Source organism: Euprymna scolopes, chromosome 45 (genome assembly GCF_053919585.1).
Source record: "Euprymna scolopes isolate OS-2025 chromosome 45, ASM5391958v1, whole genome shotgun sequence".
NCBI classification, from domain to species: domain Eukaryota; kingdom Metazoa; phylum Mollusca; class Cephalopoda; order Sepiida; family Sepiolidae; genus Euprymna; species Euprymna scolopes.
Window position 1 is genome coordinate 18,125,111 of NC_136526.1, and position 14,754 is coordinate 18,139,864.

At 35.1% G+C, this 14,754-nt stretch overlaps 2 protein-coding genes across 4 annotated transcripts in view; one reads left to right on the forward strand and one right to left on the reverse strand.

Moving 5' to 3' along the window:
* Nucleotides 1-14,754, forward strand: part of LOC145269274 (uncharacterized) — an 874,757-nt gene that overhangs the window by 236,223 nt on the left and 623,780 nt on the right. The window lies entirely within an intron of this gene.
* The window catches only part of LOC145269273 (uncharacterized), a 97,263-nt gene that overhangs the window by 51,903 nt on the left and 30,606 nt on the right, over nucleotides 1-14,754 (reverse strand). For both annotated transcript variants that reach the window (XM_080124951.1, XM_080124953.1), the window contains exon 2: nucleotides 6,778-6,883. The gene's annotated coding sequence lies outside the window, so the exon portion shown is untranslated. The remainder of the gene's footprint in view (nucleotides 1-6,777; nucleotides 6,884-14,754) is intronic.

Below are 14,754 nucleotides of genomic sequence, written 5' to 3' on the forward strand. Positions count from 1 at the left end.
TTTGACAAAATACACCTGAAGATCAGAGGTTACATCGACCGAAACGTTGTGAAAATAACACTAAAAATAAGAACAGTAGGCTGAAGAATCCAAATAATACGAATAACTAATCCTCATCTCCAAAATTCAGAAACGCAATGTCACTCTAAAAGGATTTCTCCATCACTGACCGAGGATGGAAAAGATGACGTTCAGCATGAGAACAGATATTGCACTTTGCTCCTAGCCAAATGCCAATTTATTTCGCCAAATAATAAAGTTACAATTCTTTATTAACTCCCTATTTGATTTAGGAGTATCATTCTTTTTTACAACAAAACTTTTGATTACTCTTAGCTAAATTCTTTCACTGCATTGCTTTAAACCTACTTTAAACATCCCAAATTGTCTCGAGGTAATTTTGTTTATACATATAACTCAATACTTCTGTATAGAAGTAAACGCTGACCAAATATTTAAAATCATATCGTATTCACAGTCCAAATAAGATCTCAATAGCTTTTATGAAGAATGTTGCATCTTCTCCAAGTGATAGCACAAAACTGGATACTCCACCAGACTAGATAAATTCTTGTCCTGGAATCTAGTAAGACCAATAGACCAAAACGAAAGATATACTACAACATATGAAAATGGTTAATTGGGGAGATGCAAATTATGTTCACAATTTCTTTACTAACTCAGTGTTTGAGAAATAAAGAACTTAAATGTAACATTCGAATATCTATGTATCTCATATAGAGTTCAAGTGTTAGCCCCAGGTTGTGGGCTCCTTGATTTCTGAGAACTTCGGCTGAAGTAAAATAAAACAAAAAATAAATTTGGGTGTTTATGTGCATTGTTATTCACATTTAAACCCCTTTTTTTCTATTTATTTAAAAAGAAAATACAACTTTCTTATACATGGGTCGTTAAACTGCATTCACTAGCAAAAGGTCTAGCTAATTTGCATATTCTTTTAAACATTCATTTTAATTAATTCCATATTAGTTTTTTCGTTTTTCTTATGGGATGATCATCTTTAGTTAACTATTACGTGTAATTATATTCATGTAGATATTCTACATGATTTATATCTGCATAAAAAGGTAATAGTGAACATAAACCTCTTTCCATATATATTTATGCATGCGTATATATATATATTTGTTGAAAAAAATGCTGCCTACCAAACTTCTCTCTCAGTCTACAGGCATGAAACATCAAATATCAGGTATTCCAACCCATGCAAAACTTTATATTTTGGGTTTTACCCTGGTAAAATCGGTGCAAAAGTGTAAAAATTGAATGGAATTTGTCAGGTGAAGGTTGAACGACGACATTAAGAATATGCATGCGTAACGTAATAGCTATTGCTTCATGTTTTTATTTTTAGCCTTGCAGTAAACATGCTTTCATAGCTCAGACATAAACGTCAAAGAAAAATGTAAATCGTAAGCTAAACGTTTTGGTTTCGATTCTCTCAGTTGGCGCAGGGGTTATTTTTTTTTTTTTAACTTTTTAAAACATAAATCGTAAGCTAAACATTTCGGTTTCGATTCTTGGTAGTATCGCACGAATGTTTTTTTTAAATTTTTTTTTACTTTTTTAATCATTACTATATATTGGGTCTAATATAATAATAAATACGAAATCGGCATTAATCAAAATATCATATTTAAGCGCATGACCGGACAATGCCGGGCGGCCTGCTAGTATATATATAAAGGTAATAATGGGGAGGATTAAGATCTACAAATAGCCAAAATATTTAAAATTAAAGAACCAAACAAATTTCTAATGGGATAGGTTAGGAAGGCCCGCCAACCGAAAACAAGCAAGTCAGTCTAAATGGGAGTGGAAGCTACTGGGGACAACAAAAACGAAAAGATTGAGATGAAAAATAGAAACTGATGATAGAAATAATTAGAATTCCAGGAGGGATGGGGGCAAAGACAAAATAAATATAGGGAGTGGGCGTCTTTGGAGGCTCATAAGTACCAAAAACTAAAATTGAACTAGGATTCATTTATTCTAGCTAAGAGTTTTTAATATGAATTCTGAGGGATGGATTCCATAGAACCCAGGACTGCATGTGCTATGCTTAGGGAGGGAACACTTATAATTGAATCTCTGAATGAAGGCAACCTTTCCAGGGCAATTGCTCTTGACATACCTTTGATACTGTATGACATAAAGGTTTATTTCACAAGACCTCCAGGAAATGTCTTCTCAATTGTTAAATCATTTCATAAGAGTAGTAGTTGATGAGCAGAAATCAGAAGCTCACAGTATTAATGCTGGAGTTCCTCAGGGGCTCATCCTGGGTCCAACCTTCTTCCTGATCTACATTAATGATCTTCCAAATCACATCCTTAGATCATTCGTAGACATTTATGCTGATGACACTACCATCTATGGTAGCACATCTAAGACCGTAAACGACTAAGTTTTCTCTGATTCTCTCTCCTCTGATCTTGAGCACTTGATAAAATGGGGAAAGAAGTGGCTGGTTACTTTTAATGCATATAAAACCAAGCCTTTATCTTTACATCATCAATGCTCTGATCTGCATCTGGCATCAATTGAAATGAATGGCTCTCGTCTTGGGAAGCCTCAAGTTTTGACAAGCTTCTGGGCTTGACCTTTACTCCTGAGCTGAAATGGAACACATACATCAAACCCGTTGCCAAGGCTGCTGGAAAATTGGTGGGATCCTTCTATTGATCCAATAGATATCTCACTACTGATGCAATTCTCTATCTATATAAGAGCCCGGTATGTCCAAGGATGGAATACTGTTGCCACATCTGGGCAGGAGCTGCTAGAAAGGATTATTCTGCCTTGATAGAGTTCAAAATAGACTTCGTAGCCTCGTAGGAGATGTCCTTTTCCCTTCCCTGCAACCTCTTTCTCACAGAAGAGATGTTGCGAGTTTGTCTTTGCGTTGTCGTTATTTTCATGGCAAGTGCTCGACTGAGCTTCAATCTACGGTTCCTCCTTCACCAAACTTTCACAAGAAACACTCGTCTAGCTGAAAACACTATCAATAATTCTCCCCACTCGTTATCTGTGCCTAAACCTAAACGTAGATTCCATGAACAAAGCTTCTTTCTTAGAACTGCGCGTCTGCGGAACTGTCTTCCTGTTTCCTGCTTTCCAGCTGACTACAATATGGTTGCCTTCAAGTCCAACGTAAAGTTTTTAATGGGCCGTTCCACTAAAGTTAAGAAATTTACCGAATTTCCATTACTGTTGATTACTATATTGTCCCATTGACTACTGTAAACTCTTTAATTCTTATCCTCGAGTGGCCTCCGGGCCTTGATAAGTGGTGATGCCTGTAAAAAAAAAAAAAAATGACTCCTCAATGGATGCACAGACTAGTGGCATGCACACACCTCCTATCAAACTAGGCCAAGGTTGGCGCATATTATAACAGGATGAGAAGGTTCGATGAATAATAATAACAGGTAGTCATAATGATTCTATGCATCGAAATCAGTCATGAATGTGGGCGGCAATTTTACCACATTAAGTGTACGTACGCCAATTCCGCTGACATAGTTCTAACATTGCTGGTCAAGAACAGCACGCCGCTTGTGTCCACAGGACCTCTACTTTCCCGACTTGGCACCCTGTGAAGTTTGGCACTTCACCAAGCTGAAACGCATGTTTACAGAATAACATTTTGAGTGAGAGAAAAATCATTAGATAATAGAACGCAGTGCTCTATCGTATTATATTGAAACTGTACGAAATGTGTAAGTAGTGATGGTCGAATCAGTGGCAACTGGTAAACTCCTGGGGCGATTAAATACAAGTTATAAAATGTACAAAAAACAAAATTATGATCAAACGACGCATATATATTCATATATCTATAGAAGTGAAAGTGTCTGTTTGTCTGTGTATCTGTGTGTGTACATTTTCCTACGCAATAACTCTGTCAATTTGAAGTCTACAGACTCAAAATTTGATGTACAGGGTACTGAGATTTGGAAAAATCGATGTGATTGGTGTTCGGGCAGAAATTTGGCGATTAAGGGCTAAAAGTTCAACGATTTGACCTTTGAGAACTCTACCAAACTCCTCCGACAATTTTTGGTGTAAACACTTGAAATCTTAGATATAGGTTCCTTGGACATGGATCTAATTTAATAACTTTATTTGAGCCCAAAGCAATAAATTTTAAGGGGTCAAAGTTAAAAAAATTGACCACTTATTTTTTTTTTGCTCAACATACATCTCCAAATACCCGGGCAACGCCGGGCACCCATGCTAATAAATATATATATATATATATATATATATACCATTACCATGGGATACGGCATTCAAAATTAGTAACAAAATACAGTACAGTATATAATACGCATGTATATAATAAAATAACATTATAAATAACACTGTAAGGCGGTCAAATACTATAAACAGAAAAACCTGGTTAACTGAAAAAAAACGTATCCTACGGCTACCATATCCTGGGCATTCTACCGTGTTATATATATATATATATATATATATATATATATATATATATATACCAGGTTAAATGTATTCAAGAGTGATAACCAATGAATTTAACGAGATAATAAAGAGTGCGCAATAAAAGAAGAGCAAAAATATTTTGAAAAATTACATCTACGTGCTTATGTTTTGGACAAATTGTCGATTAAAATCAACAGTTCTCGTCAGGCGACTTATTAAATGGTTGTTTTTTACAGAAGAAAGCAGTCCTAAAAAACCTATATATATATATATATATATATATGAGGGAGTGTGACGTAATCCCAATTGAGGAGCTTTAGAACTATGCTGAGATAGCTTATCATTCCCGGGTGATGCTAGATAACCCAAGGATTTAAGATAGAGAAGATAAATAAATATATTTTATTTCATGTCAAAATAGATATTGTTTGAAACCAGAGAAATATATGTTTGCAGCTAAAAGTAAATGAATGGAAATTTCACGTATAACATTGTCTGGCCTTAGTGAACTCAAGGTCGGGTGTCAGAATTGACATTTGGCCTTGGAAATCGTGAGACCTCAAATTCAGATTTCAGGTATGGGAATTGTGCCCACGCAGACACCTGGGACTTTTGGTTTCATGGCGAAATCTTATTGGCTGGGGGGAAGTTTCCACCCCATCCACATACCTTACTATATATACGATTGTCGTGCTAAAATTAGTCAGTTGGAGTTAGAGAAGAAGAGATCGCTTGTTGACTTCGAGAAGAACAGACCGTATAGAGACATGACCCCTCCCCCTCCTCATCAAACTGTCTGTCGCTGCCTGTGAAGAGATTTGAGACTGTGAAAAAAAATTACAAAAACTGAGTGATATCTTTAAAAACATTTGTACATAATTCTGCGAAATTAAGCTTCAGTAGAACAGTCTACATGAGTTGTCTTTCTTCCTGCCTGCTGCTTCGATATTCGCTTTCAGGATACCAGATTTCATGTAAAAACCTCAGAGAAGACTAGACGACATGAGCTGAGAATTTAGATAAACAGAGAGGGGTTACAGAGGGGGAGAGAGAGTGAATGATAGACAGATAGAGAACTACAAATATAAATATTAAAATCGGAATCTTTCAAAATAATAAAAAGCTCAATATACTAGATAGAGCAATTTAAGAAATAGGAAAAATTTGTCCATCAATAATTTAAAACAAGGAAAATTCTTACCCCATTGATTTTCAAAAATAATCTTTTTTCGTCAAAGAATAAATATTAGTAAAAAAATATACATCACTAGTTAACATAAGATTGAAAATATATTAAAAAAATACATAAATTAAAAATATAAAAAAATAATGCCAGTACAAAAAAGTCTGGAAACTTTTTGAAGGCACCTAGCGCGCGCGTGTGTATGTGTAAAGGTCTATAGCAAAGTATAGGAACATTTTGCAAAATTAAAAGGCGTTTTTAATAGAATAACAGATTAAAAAAAATATTAACAAATTAGCGAGTCAGTTAATTAATGAAACATTAATCTGTGAAGCCAAGCGAAAAATCTAGAATCCAAGTGTGAATTGTTGACTTTCAAACGAACTTCGAAAATGTGAGGAAGCATGATGTGGCCTTCACTTAAAACCACGCCAAAAACTATAACCGTGGTTGGAAACTTTGTTTTTATCAATCTTGGACACGCTCTGAAGTGTTGAACTGTTCATATTTGCATTTTGAGGGTGCTGGCAATGGTCCTGTTGTCATAACTTGGATCGGCAGAGAGCATCAGTTGTACAGCGGCGCATCTCCTATCTTGCTAGTTGAACATTGTGTCACTTTCAGACATGATAGAAGGCTCTTATCGCTTTTGGGATTTGTACATAACTGGCCAATTAGTAGATGGTCTGCAACAAAAAAAGAAAAAAAATCGCTTTTCATCAAGCGGAAATGGAATCATGTCGTCTCTAGGGTGATGTTAGGTTTTTTCAACTCTTGCGGGGAGGTGTTGACGTCCTTCTACCTACAACGCCTGGAATTCCAAAATTGGTCATCCATTTAGTTATGACCAGGCTTAACGTTGCTTAAAGTTGGTGATCTGACGGGAATCAGTGTGTCAACGTGATCATGCCGTAAGAGAATACCATCGCAGGTGTGAAGAGATTGTTGTAAAAACGCAAGAAGTCACTAAAGAAATTGTAAAAATTATTACCAATACAATTTGATATGATATTAAAACGCAAAATCAAGCTTAAAATACAATGGAATGACATTAAATACACACACGCACACATATATGACATATGATTTATATACGATACATTACGATCATGTAATCCACCTACCTTGAAAATTCTGCTGTGACACCTGGTATAGTTACATGGAATAAGTCAGAGAGAGTTGAAACCTTAGTTGAAGTGAGTGTTACTAATGATGGCGGTCTGAACAGAGCTGAAAGAGAGAAACAGACCAAATATCAAGGTCTCATGTATGATATGAAAAGAAACTGGAATCTTAGGGAGATATCAATCATACCAGTTATCATACTTGCTACAGGACTTATGAAGAAGAACCTAAAGTCCTACCTAACTAATATTCCTGGTGAACCAAGTGCAAAAGAGATCCAGACAATTGCACTTAAGGAAACAGCGAGGATACTAAAAAGAGCTCTCAGTTGGTTTCAATAAAAAGCAGGCAATGTTGGCAGCTGGTTTGGCTGCCCCATACCCAGCATTACAATCTTCAAAGGAAGAAAATTATATATATATATATATATATATATATATATATATATATATATATATAAATAAAGATGGCGTAACTAAAAGAAAACACAATTGCAACTTCTCTTCGGATTTTCAGATTTTGTAATCATTCCAGATTCCTTTTATTTTCTTTTAAAGTTGATGAGTTCCTATTCTTCTGATGACTAAGGGGGAAATAAATTCAAAAATTTACATGAATGATTCTTTGCTACGAAACAGGTGCTGTCAAGAATTGAACATTTTTATGCTTAAAGAAATAAATGGTAAGATGGTCAACATCTTGAAATTTGGAATATAGACGATTTGTAATTTATTTATGTATGCTCTGCAGCTACATTGAACTTCATGAATTAATGGATTGATATAAATAAAAAGTGAAATATACTTGAATAAACATATTTTCCCCCACAAACATATATATATATATATATATATATATATATATATATATATATATATATATAAGTTTAATGATTAAATTTAAAATATATACAAATATATTTAAGTTACGAATTTATTGTTTGAAACAAGGAATATATGGAGAAAAATTATATTTATTTTCTTAATCCATGGATTTTCAATAATGGCTCATAGCGTCAGAGGAAACGAAATTAATTGACAAAATGTTCAGCTATGAATAAACATATATTTTGCTTTTCAGCACATATATTGAAAATGTTATTTATAAGTTATTTAAATGGTGCTTAAAATTCATAGAAAAATGATATTCTTTATATATATATATATATATATATATATATATATATATATATATATATAAAGTATGCATACAGATTTGTTTTATATCACTTGCGTCACATTTATTTGCAATATCTATTATATTTATATATTTTTTCTTTCTATTTCAGGTAAGTAATCAGTTGAATTCCGTCGGGGTAAGAAGAACAATCATTTTTAGTTTGTTTTATAAAAGTTGTTTTAATTTGCACATCTATTTTTTTTTCTTTACCTCCTTCATTCATTGCAATGTTGTATGATGTTGTGTAGTTTGTTCTGATATTTTTATTATTATTCACCCCCGTTATATATATATATATATACTAGCAGGGGTTACCCTGCGTTGCCTGGGTGATCGGCCCCCTTTCCACTCCGAGGGGTAACAAAAAAAGTCACCCCTCTGGATTTACATGCTTGGTGCCGGCCTCCCCCCTTCAGGGAGAGATAATCCCCAACCCCACCTTCAAGGAGGAGGGTGCCTGAAGGCTTCTCCCCCCCCCCTCCAAAGAAGAAAGTCACCTCCTCCTGGCCTCTTCGCCCCCCCACCCTTGGGGGGGGGACACCGGCTCCCTCCTTTGGGGGAGAAACTGCCAAGCTCCCCTCTTTCGGGTGAGAAAATGCCAGGCTTCCCCTTTTGGTGGGGGGATGGTGGCGTGGCCTTCGTTATAAAGATGGCCGGCCAGCTGAAAAAATGACGTCCTCGCCGAGGTCCCAACAAGCAAGATATGTGGAACTCTTAGCATGTCAATAATGAACAGTAATTTTTACAGACAGCGTTACAAAACTTCAAAATTGGATTAAAATAAAGAAATAACCCGATGATTTATACTGAAACTCATCTAATATTAATAATAAAAAAATAATTTAAAAAACACAAGTTGTTTGTTTAAGTATTATAAGCAATTGAATATTTCGTTGTATTATAGATTTTAAAGATTAGAATGCGTTCTTTAATTACTTATAAATTACATTTTAAAAAAGTGAAGGAACACGATTTGATTTGTAGTAAACTTGAAGTTTATTTAATATAATTAAATGAAAATTATGCATGTAAGATTATGAATATTTGAAGCAGAACACAAGCAAAACATTTGATATGAGTTAAGACAATAAACAAATATTAAAATTAAACTATTTTTTTTAATCAAAATGAATGAACCCATGTTGGGTTTGTATTACTGTACACATAGATTCGGAAAAGTTGTCAAAAAACAAATATATAACAAATAAATGTTATCAAAGGCAAGATAAGTTACTTTTCTACCTAACTGGATATATTTTTCGTATTTTTATTCAATGTAACATGTTTATTCAGCTCGAAAAGCATACAGTGTTTACCGATGTATTGGAAAATTCAAGATGGCGTCTGACTCCCTCTTTAATACGGTAAGTTTGGGAAAAGATGTTATAAATAAAAAACTGGATAAAATACTGTTAGAAACTCGCTCAATATATGTTACCGTGACATAGCTTGACATATATTCGGCGGGTTTTTAATAGTATTCTTTCTAGTTTTTTATTTATAACACCTTTTCCCATACTTACCGTGTTAAAGAGGGAGTGAGGCGCCATCTTGAATTTTCCAATACATCGGTAAACACTGTATAGTTTTTGAGTTGAATAAACATGTTACATTGAATAAAAACACGAAAAATATATCCAGTTTGGTAGAAAAGTAACTTATCTTGCCTTTGATAACATTTATTTGTTATATATTTGTTTTTTGACAACTTTTTCGAATCTATGTGTACAATAATACAAACCCGAAATGAAAAGACCACGAGTGAACGCGCGTTTTTTTTTTAGTTTAGTTTCATATATATATATATATATATAAAAATAAGTATTTTTAAATTTTATCTTTCTAGCTTTAAAAAAAAGTTTTAAAATTTTATCAGCCGGCATAATTCATTTTTAAATATTGAAAAATTTCAGGAAAATTAATTTTTGCTAGATTTTTAAAACATGTGTGTCAACAGCTTAAAAAAATCGTCTCTTCAAAAGAACATGTTTTAAAGAGTGCGCGTGTGCTGGGTAGTAGTAGTAGTAGTAGTAGTAGTACTAGTACTAATAATCTGCGTTTGTTTTCGTGTTCTGTGTACGTGTGTGCGGCTAGCGCCAGAATGGCGGACGTTGTGTTGGAGGTTGGATTGTGATGTCTGGTGTAAGTTTCGTATTTTTGTAATTTGTAAATGGCAAGTTAGAAAAAAATTAAACCCTTCCAAGATAGACAATAAATAAGACCATAATATTTTATGGTAAAGTTAAGAGCGTAAGAACCATAGTTTTTTAGGAGATGTGATTATTGAATTAACCAATCAGAAATCGTCTGTGGCACACACATCTCTGTTTTTATATATATATATATATATATATATATATATATATATATATATATGTGTGTGTGTGTGTGTGTATATAGCCATGGGAACCAAATAGCTCCCAGTTATGCCAACATATACATGCTCATATTTGAACAGAAATACATTCACACTTACCATTTAAAACCACTACACTATTATAGTTACATAGATGACATCTTTCTCATTTGGCCGCATGGCGAAGAGGCATTGATGGACTTCTATCAACATATAAACAACTGTTACAACTGCATAAAATTCACGACAGAACATTCTACCACACACATCCAATTTTTAGACGTTTTAGTAAACATCACAAACAATCACATCACCACATCACTCTACACCAAACCCACCGATGGCCACGGTTACCTTAATTTTAATAGTTGCCACCCTATCAACATAAAAACTATTATATACAGCCAATGCCTACGTGTCAAATGAATCTGCTCAGACCCGATCGAGTACGAAAAACAAGTAGGAATTTTTGGCCAACTACTTTGTTCATAGAAATTATCCCCTTAGAATAATTAAAGAATCAATTAGGAAAGCAGAACATAGAAGCAGGATAAATTTACTCACATATAAACGTAACACATCATCCCCAAAAATACCAATGGTATTTGATTACAACAATAACACAGACAAACTCTACAAACCCCTTAAACGAGTATTCAGACAACTGCAGCATGACCCCACCCTCAACACAATATACAACACGCTTCCACTCAGTGCAAGAAGACAGCCCCTAAATCTAAGGTCACTTCTAACATCCACAAAAATACACAACACTTCTGCACCACTAGGAAACAAATTATGCAACACACCCAGGTGCAAAGTGTGCAAACACATTAATACTAGCGACACATTTACACTCCCAGGCACAAACACTCAATTTAAACTCCCTCCGCTCACTTGCAATAGTCCCAATGTAGTTTACATAATATATTGTACTAGATACACAAAGGGTAATTACGTGGGGGAAACAGGCCAAGAGTTCCGTTTACGTTTCAACAACCACAAACAAACAATTAGGGACAAATCCACACAGCACACAATAGCAATGCACTGCACCCTCCCAGACTACAGCATAGACAATATGCAGTGCGTACTTACAGCCTCCAACTTTCGGACACAGAGACAAAGAAGACAACATTCTGAAACTTAACACCCACATCTTCGGTCTAAATAAAGATTTGGGACCGCTAAATGAGTGCTCTTTTCATAAAAGATAGAAACCTGCCAAAGACATTTCCCCACGAGGTATAGGGCCGAGTGAGTATGCACGGTGGAAGAACGGCTTAGCATCCCCCACTAGAAGTTAGTTTTTATTTACGTAAGGCCTTTTACTCCATTTTATTTTATTTTTTTCAGATTCCACACATTTTAATTTCCGACATATATTTAAGTCCATTTTCTAAGCACGCATACGTGCGCACACAAATGCACAGATGTAGACACGGATGCGCCCCCCCATCCCCCCTCACAAAAGCTATATATCATAGCACCCCTCTATGAAGATATACAGGATTAGGTTTACTATTATTATTATTATTATTATTATTATTATTATTATTATTATTATTATAGTTATTAATATCATTATTATTATCATCATTATTAGTACTGTTGTTATTATCATTACTACTATCATTACTATGATTTTAACATTATTAATATCACTATTATTATTATTATTATTCTCCTTCCTATGGTCGCTATTGTTATTATTATTATTATTAGCATTATTATGACTTATTATTATAACTATTATTGTTATTATCACTAATATATATATATATATATATATATATATATATATATATATATATATATTTGTACGTATATATATATTATTATTATTATTACTATTATTGCTATTTTTTTTTACTATTATTCAACTCCTTGTTTAAGCATTGCAATACATCTTTCAGTTTCATTTCCAAGATTAAACGTTATTAACCTCTGATTTCTCTAACCACCATATCGAGCTTCCAATTTTTGTGCTGGCTTCTAATTTAAAAACAATGCTTTCACCCTATACCTGGCACTTACTGTATGTATGTATGTATGTATGTATGTATGTATGTATGTATGTATACATGGGTGTGGGAGAAGAAAGAAAAAGAACAACCCGAATACTTTAATAAATTTTAATATGTTTCAATAAGAATAGAGAGGTCGCCAAGCTAATCAAGAACCTAGATTCTAGTAAATCAACTGGCCCTGATGGCATCCCAATTATAGTGTTAAAAAAGCTTCAACCAGAACTTGCTCCCGTACTTACGAAACTGTTTAAGCGCTGCCTTAAGGAGAAGTGCTTTCCGACTCCCTGGAAGACCTCATCAGTTTGCCCTGTATTTAAGAATTCAGGTGATAAGTCATCTCCCTCTCAGTACAGACCAATAAGTCTCCTGTGTGTAATGAGTAAGTTGCTGGAATCCATATTAAATAGAGAAATAATCAACCACCTCAGCAGGAATAACCTTCATAGTGACACACAATATTGTTTCCGCTTTGCAAGGTCTACAGCCGATGTGCTGACGGTTATATCTCATAGGATTAGCGAATCCCTTTCTAGGACAATTGCTCTTGACATATCAAAGGCCTTCGACAAGGTATGGCATAAAGGCCTACTTCACAAGATTCCCAGCTACGGTATAACTGGAAATGTTTTCTCAATCATTAAATCATTTCTCTCCGATAGGCTCATAAGAGTAGTGGTAGATGGACAAAAATCAGAGGCCTGCAATATAAATGCTGGAGTCCCTCAGGGGTCAATCCTAGGCCCAACTCTCTTCCTGATCTACATCAATGACCTCCCTAAACACATACTTAAATCATTCGTTGACATCTATGCTGATGACACGACCATCTACGGCAACACATCAAAGGTTGTAAATGACAAAGTTCTCTCTGATTCTCTCTCCTCATGGTTCAGTGGGGGAAGATGTGGCTGGTTACCTTTAATGCATCCAAAACCAAACTCCTATCCTTACATCATCAACGCACTGATCCCCATCTGGCATCAATTGAAATGGATGGCTCTCGTCTGGGTGAGGCCCCTTGTTTTGACAAGCTTCTTTGCTCCTCATCTGAAATGGAACACATACATCAAGTCTGTTGCCAAGGTTGCTGGAAAGATGGTGGGATCTTAAATGGAACACATACATCAAGTCTGTTGCCAAGGTTGCTGGAAAGATGGTGGGATCCTTCTACCGCTCCAGAAGATATCTCACTACTGATGCAATTCTCTATCTATATAAAAGCCAAGTACGTCCAAGGATGAAATACTGTTGCCATATCTTGGCAGGAGCTGCTAAAATCAGCCTATCCTACCTTGACAGAGTACAAAATAGACTTTGTGGCTTAGTCGGGGATGCCCTTTTCTCTACCCTGCAACCTCTCTCCCACAGAAGAGACGTTGCGAGCCTATCCTTGTTTTATCGTTATTTACATGGCAGGTGCTCCTCTGAACTCCAATCTCTGGTCCCCCCTCGCCAATCTTTCACGATAAACACCCGTCTAGCTGAATCCACTGTCAAAATTTCCCCCACTCTATATCTGTGCCTAAATCAAAACGCAGATTCCATGAACAAAGCTTCTTTCTTAGAACTGCATGCCTGTGGAACTCTGCTCCGTCTGCCTGCTTCCCACCGGACTACAACTTGGATATGTTCAAGTCCAATGTTAACAAATTCCTAATGAACCGGCCCTTAAGTAAACACTTCATTAAATCTCCACACTAACGTAATGTACTTGCAATAACCCTTATCCCTGAGTGGCTTCCGGGCCTTGATAAGTGGTGATCAGTGTGTAAAAAAAAAAAAAAGAAATTAAGTAAATAATGATCAAAAGAATATTCTCCGTTTATTTAGTTATTTCACTTCATTTATTTATATTTTAACGCTACTGTACATTTCGTTAATCGATATATACAAACATATAATGTTTTATATGTTTGTATATATCAGTTAATGAAATGTACAGTAGCGTTAAAAAAATAAATAAACGTGTGAGTGTGTATAGGTGGGTGCGTACGTGCAGACAATTCAGACAACCTAGACCCACAATAAGTCCAAGCTCTTGGAAAAGAGATTCTACTTCACACCCACTTAGCTTATCATCTACATCTGGTCATCAATCTCCAGCTGTATATGCGAACACGTCCATAAACGTGGGTGCGCATATCCTGTGTATGTATGAGTATGTGAAGAAGCATGTGTGCTAGTGTGCGAGTGTATATACATGTATGTTCACATTTACGAGTATGTTCGTTGGATGCGTGAGTGTCCAATTCAAAGTTTTATGAAAGACTTAGTTTTGAATGGAGGCCACACAAGTTGCTGACCATTCCACGTAAAAAATGCTGGAAGGGTAAGATTTAAATACATCTTTACCTTAATGGCTATACCCGTGCTCCTCCTCCCACTGCTAACTCTGCCCGCCCACTCATGTT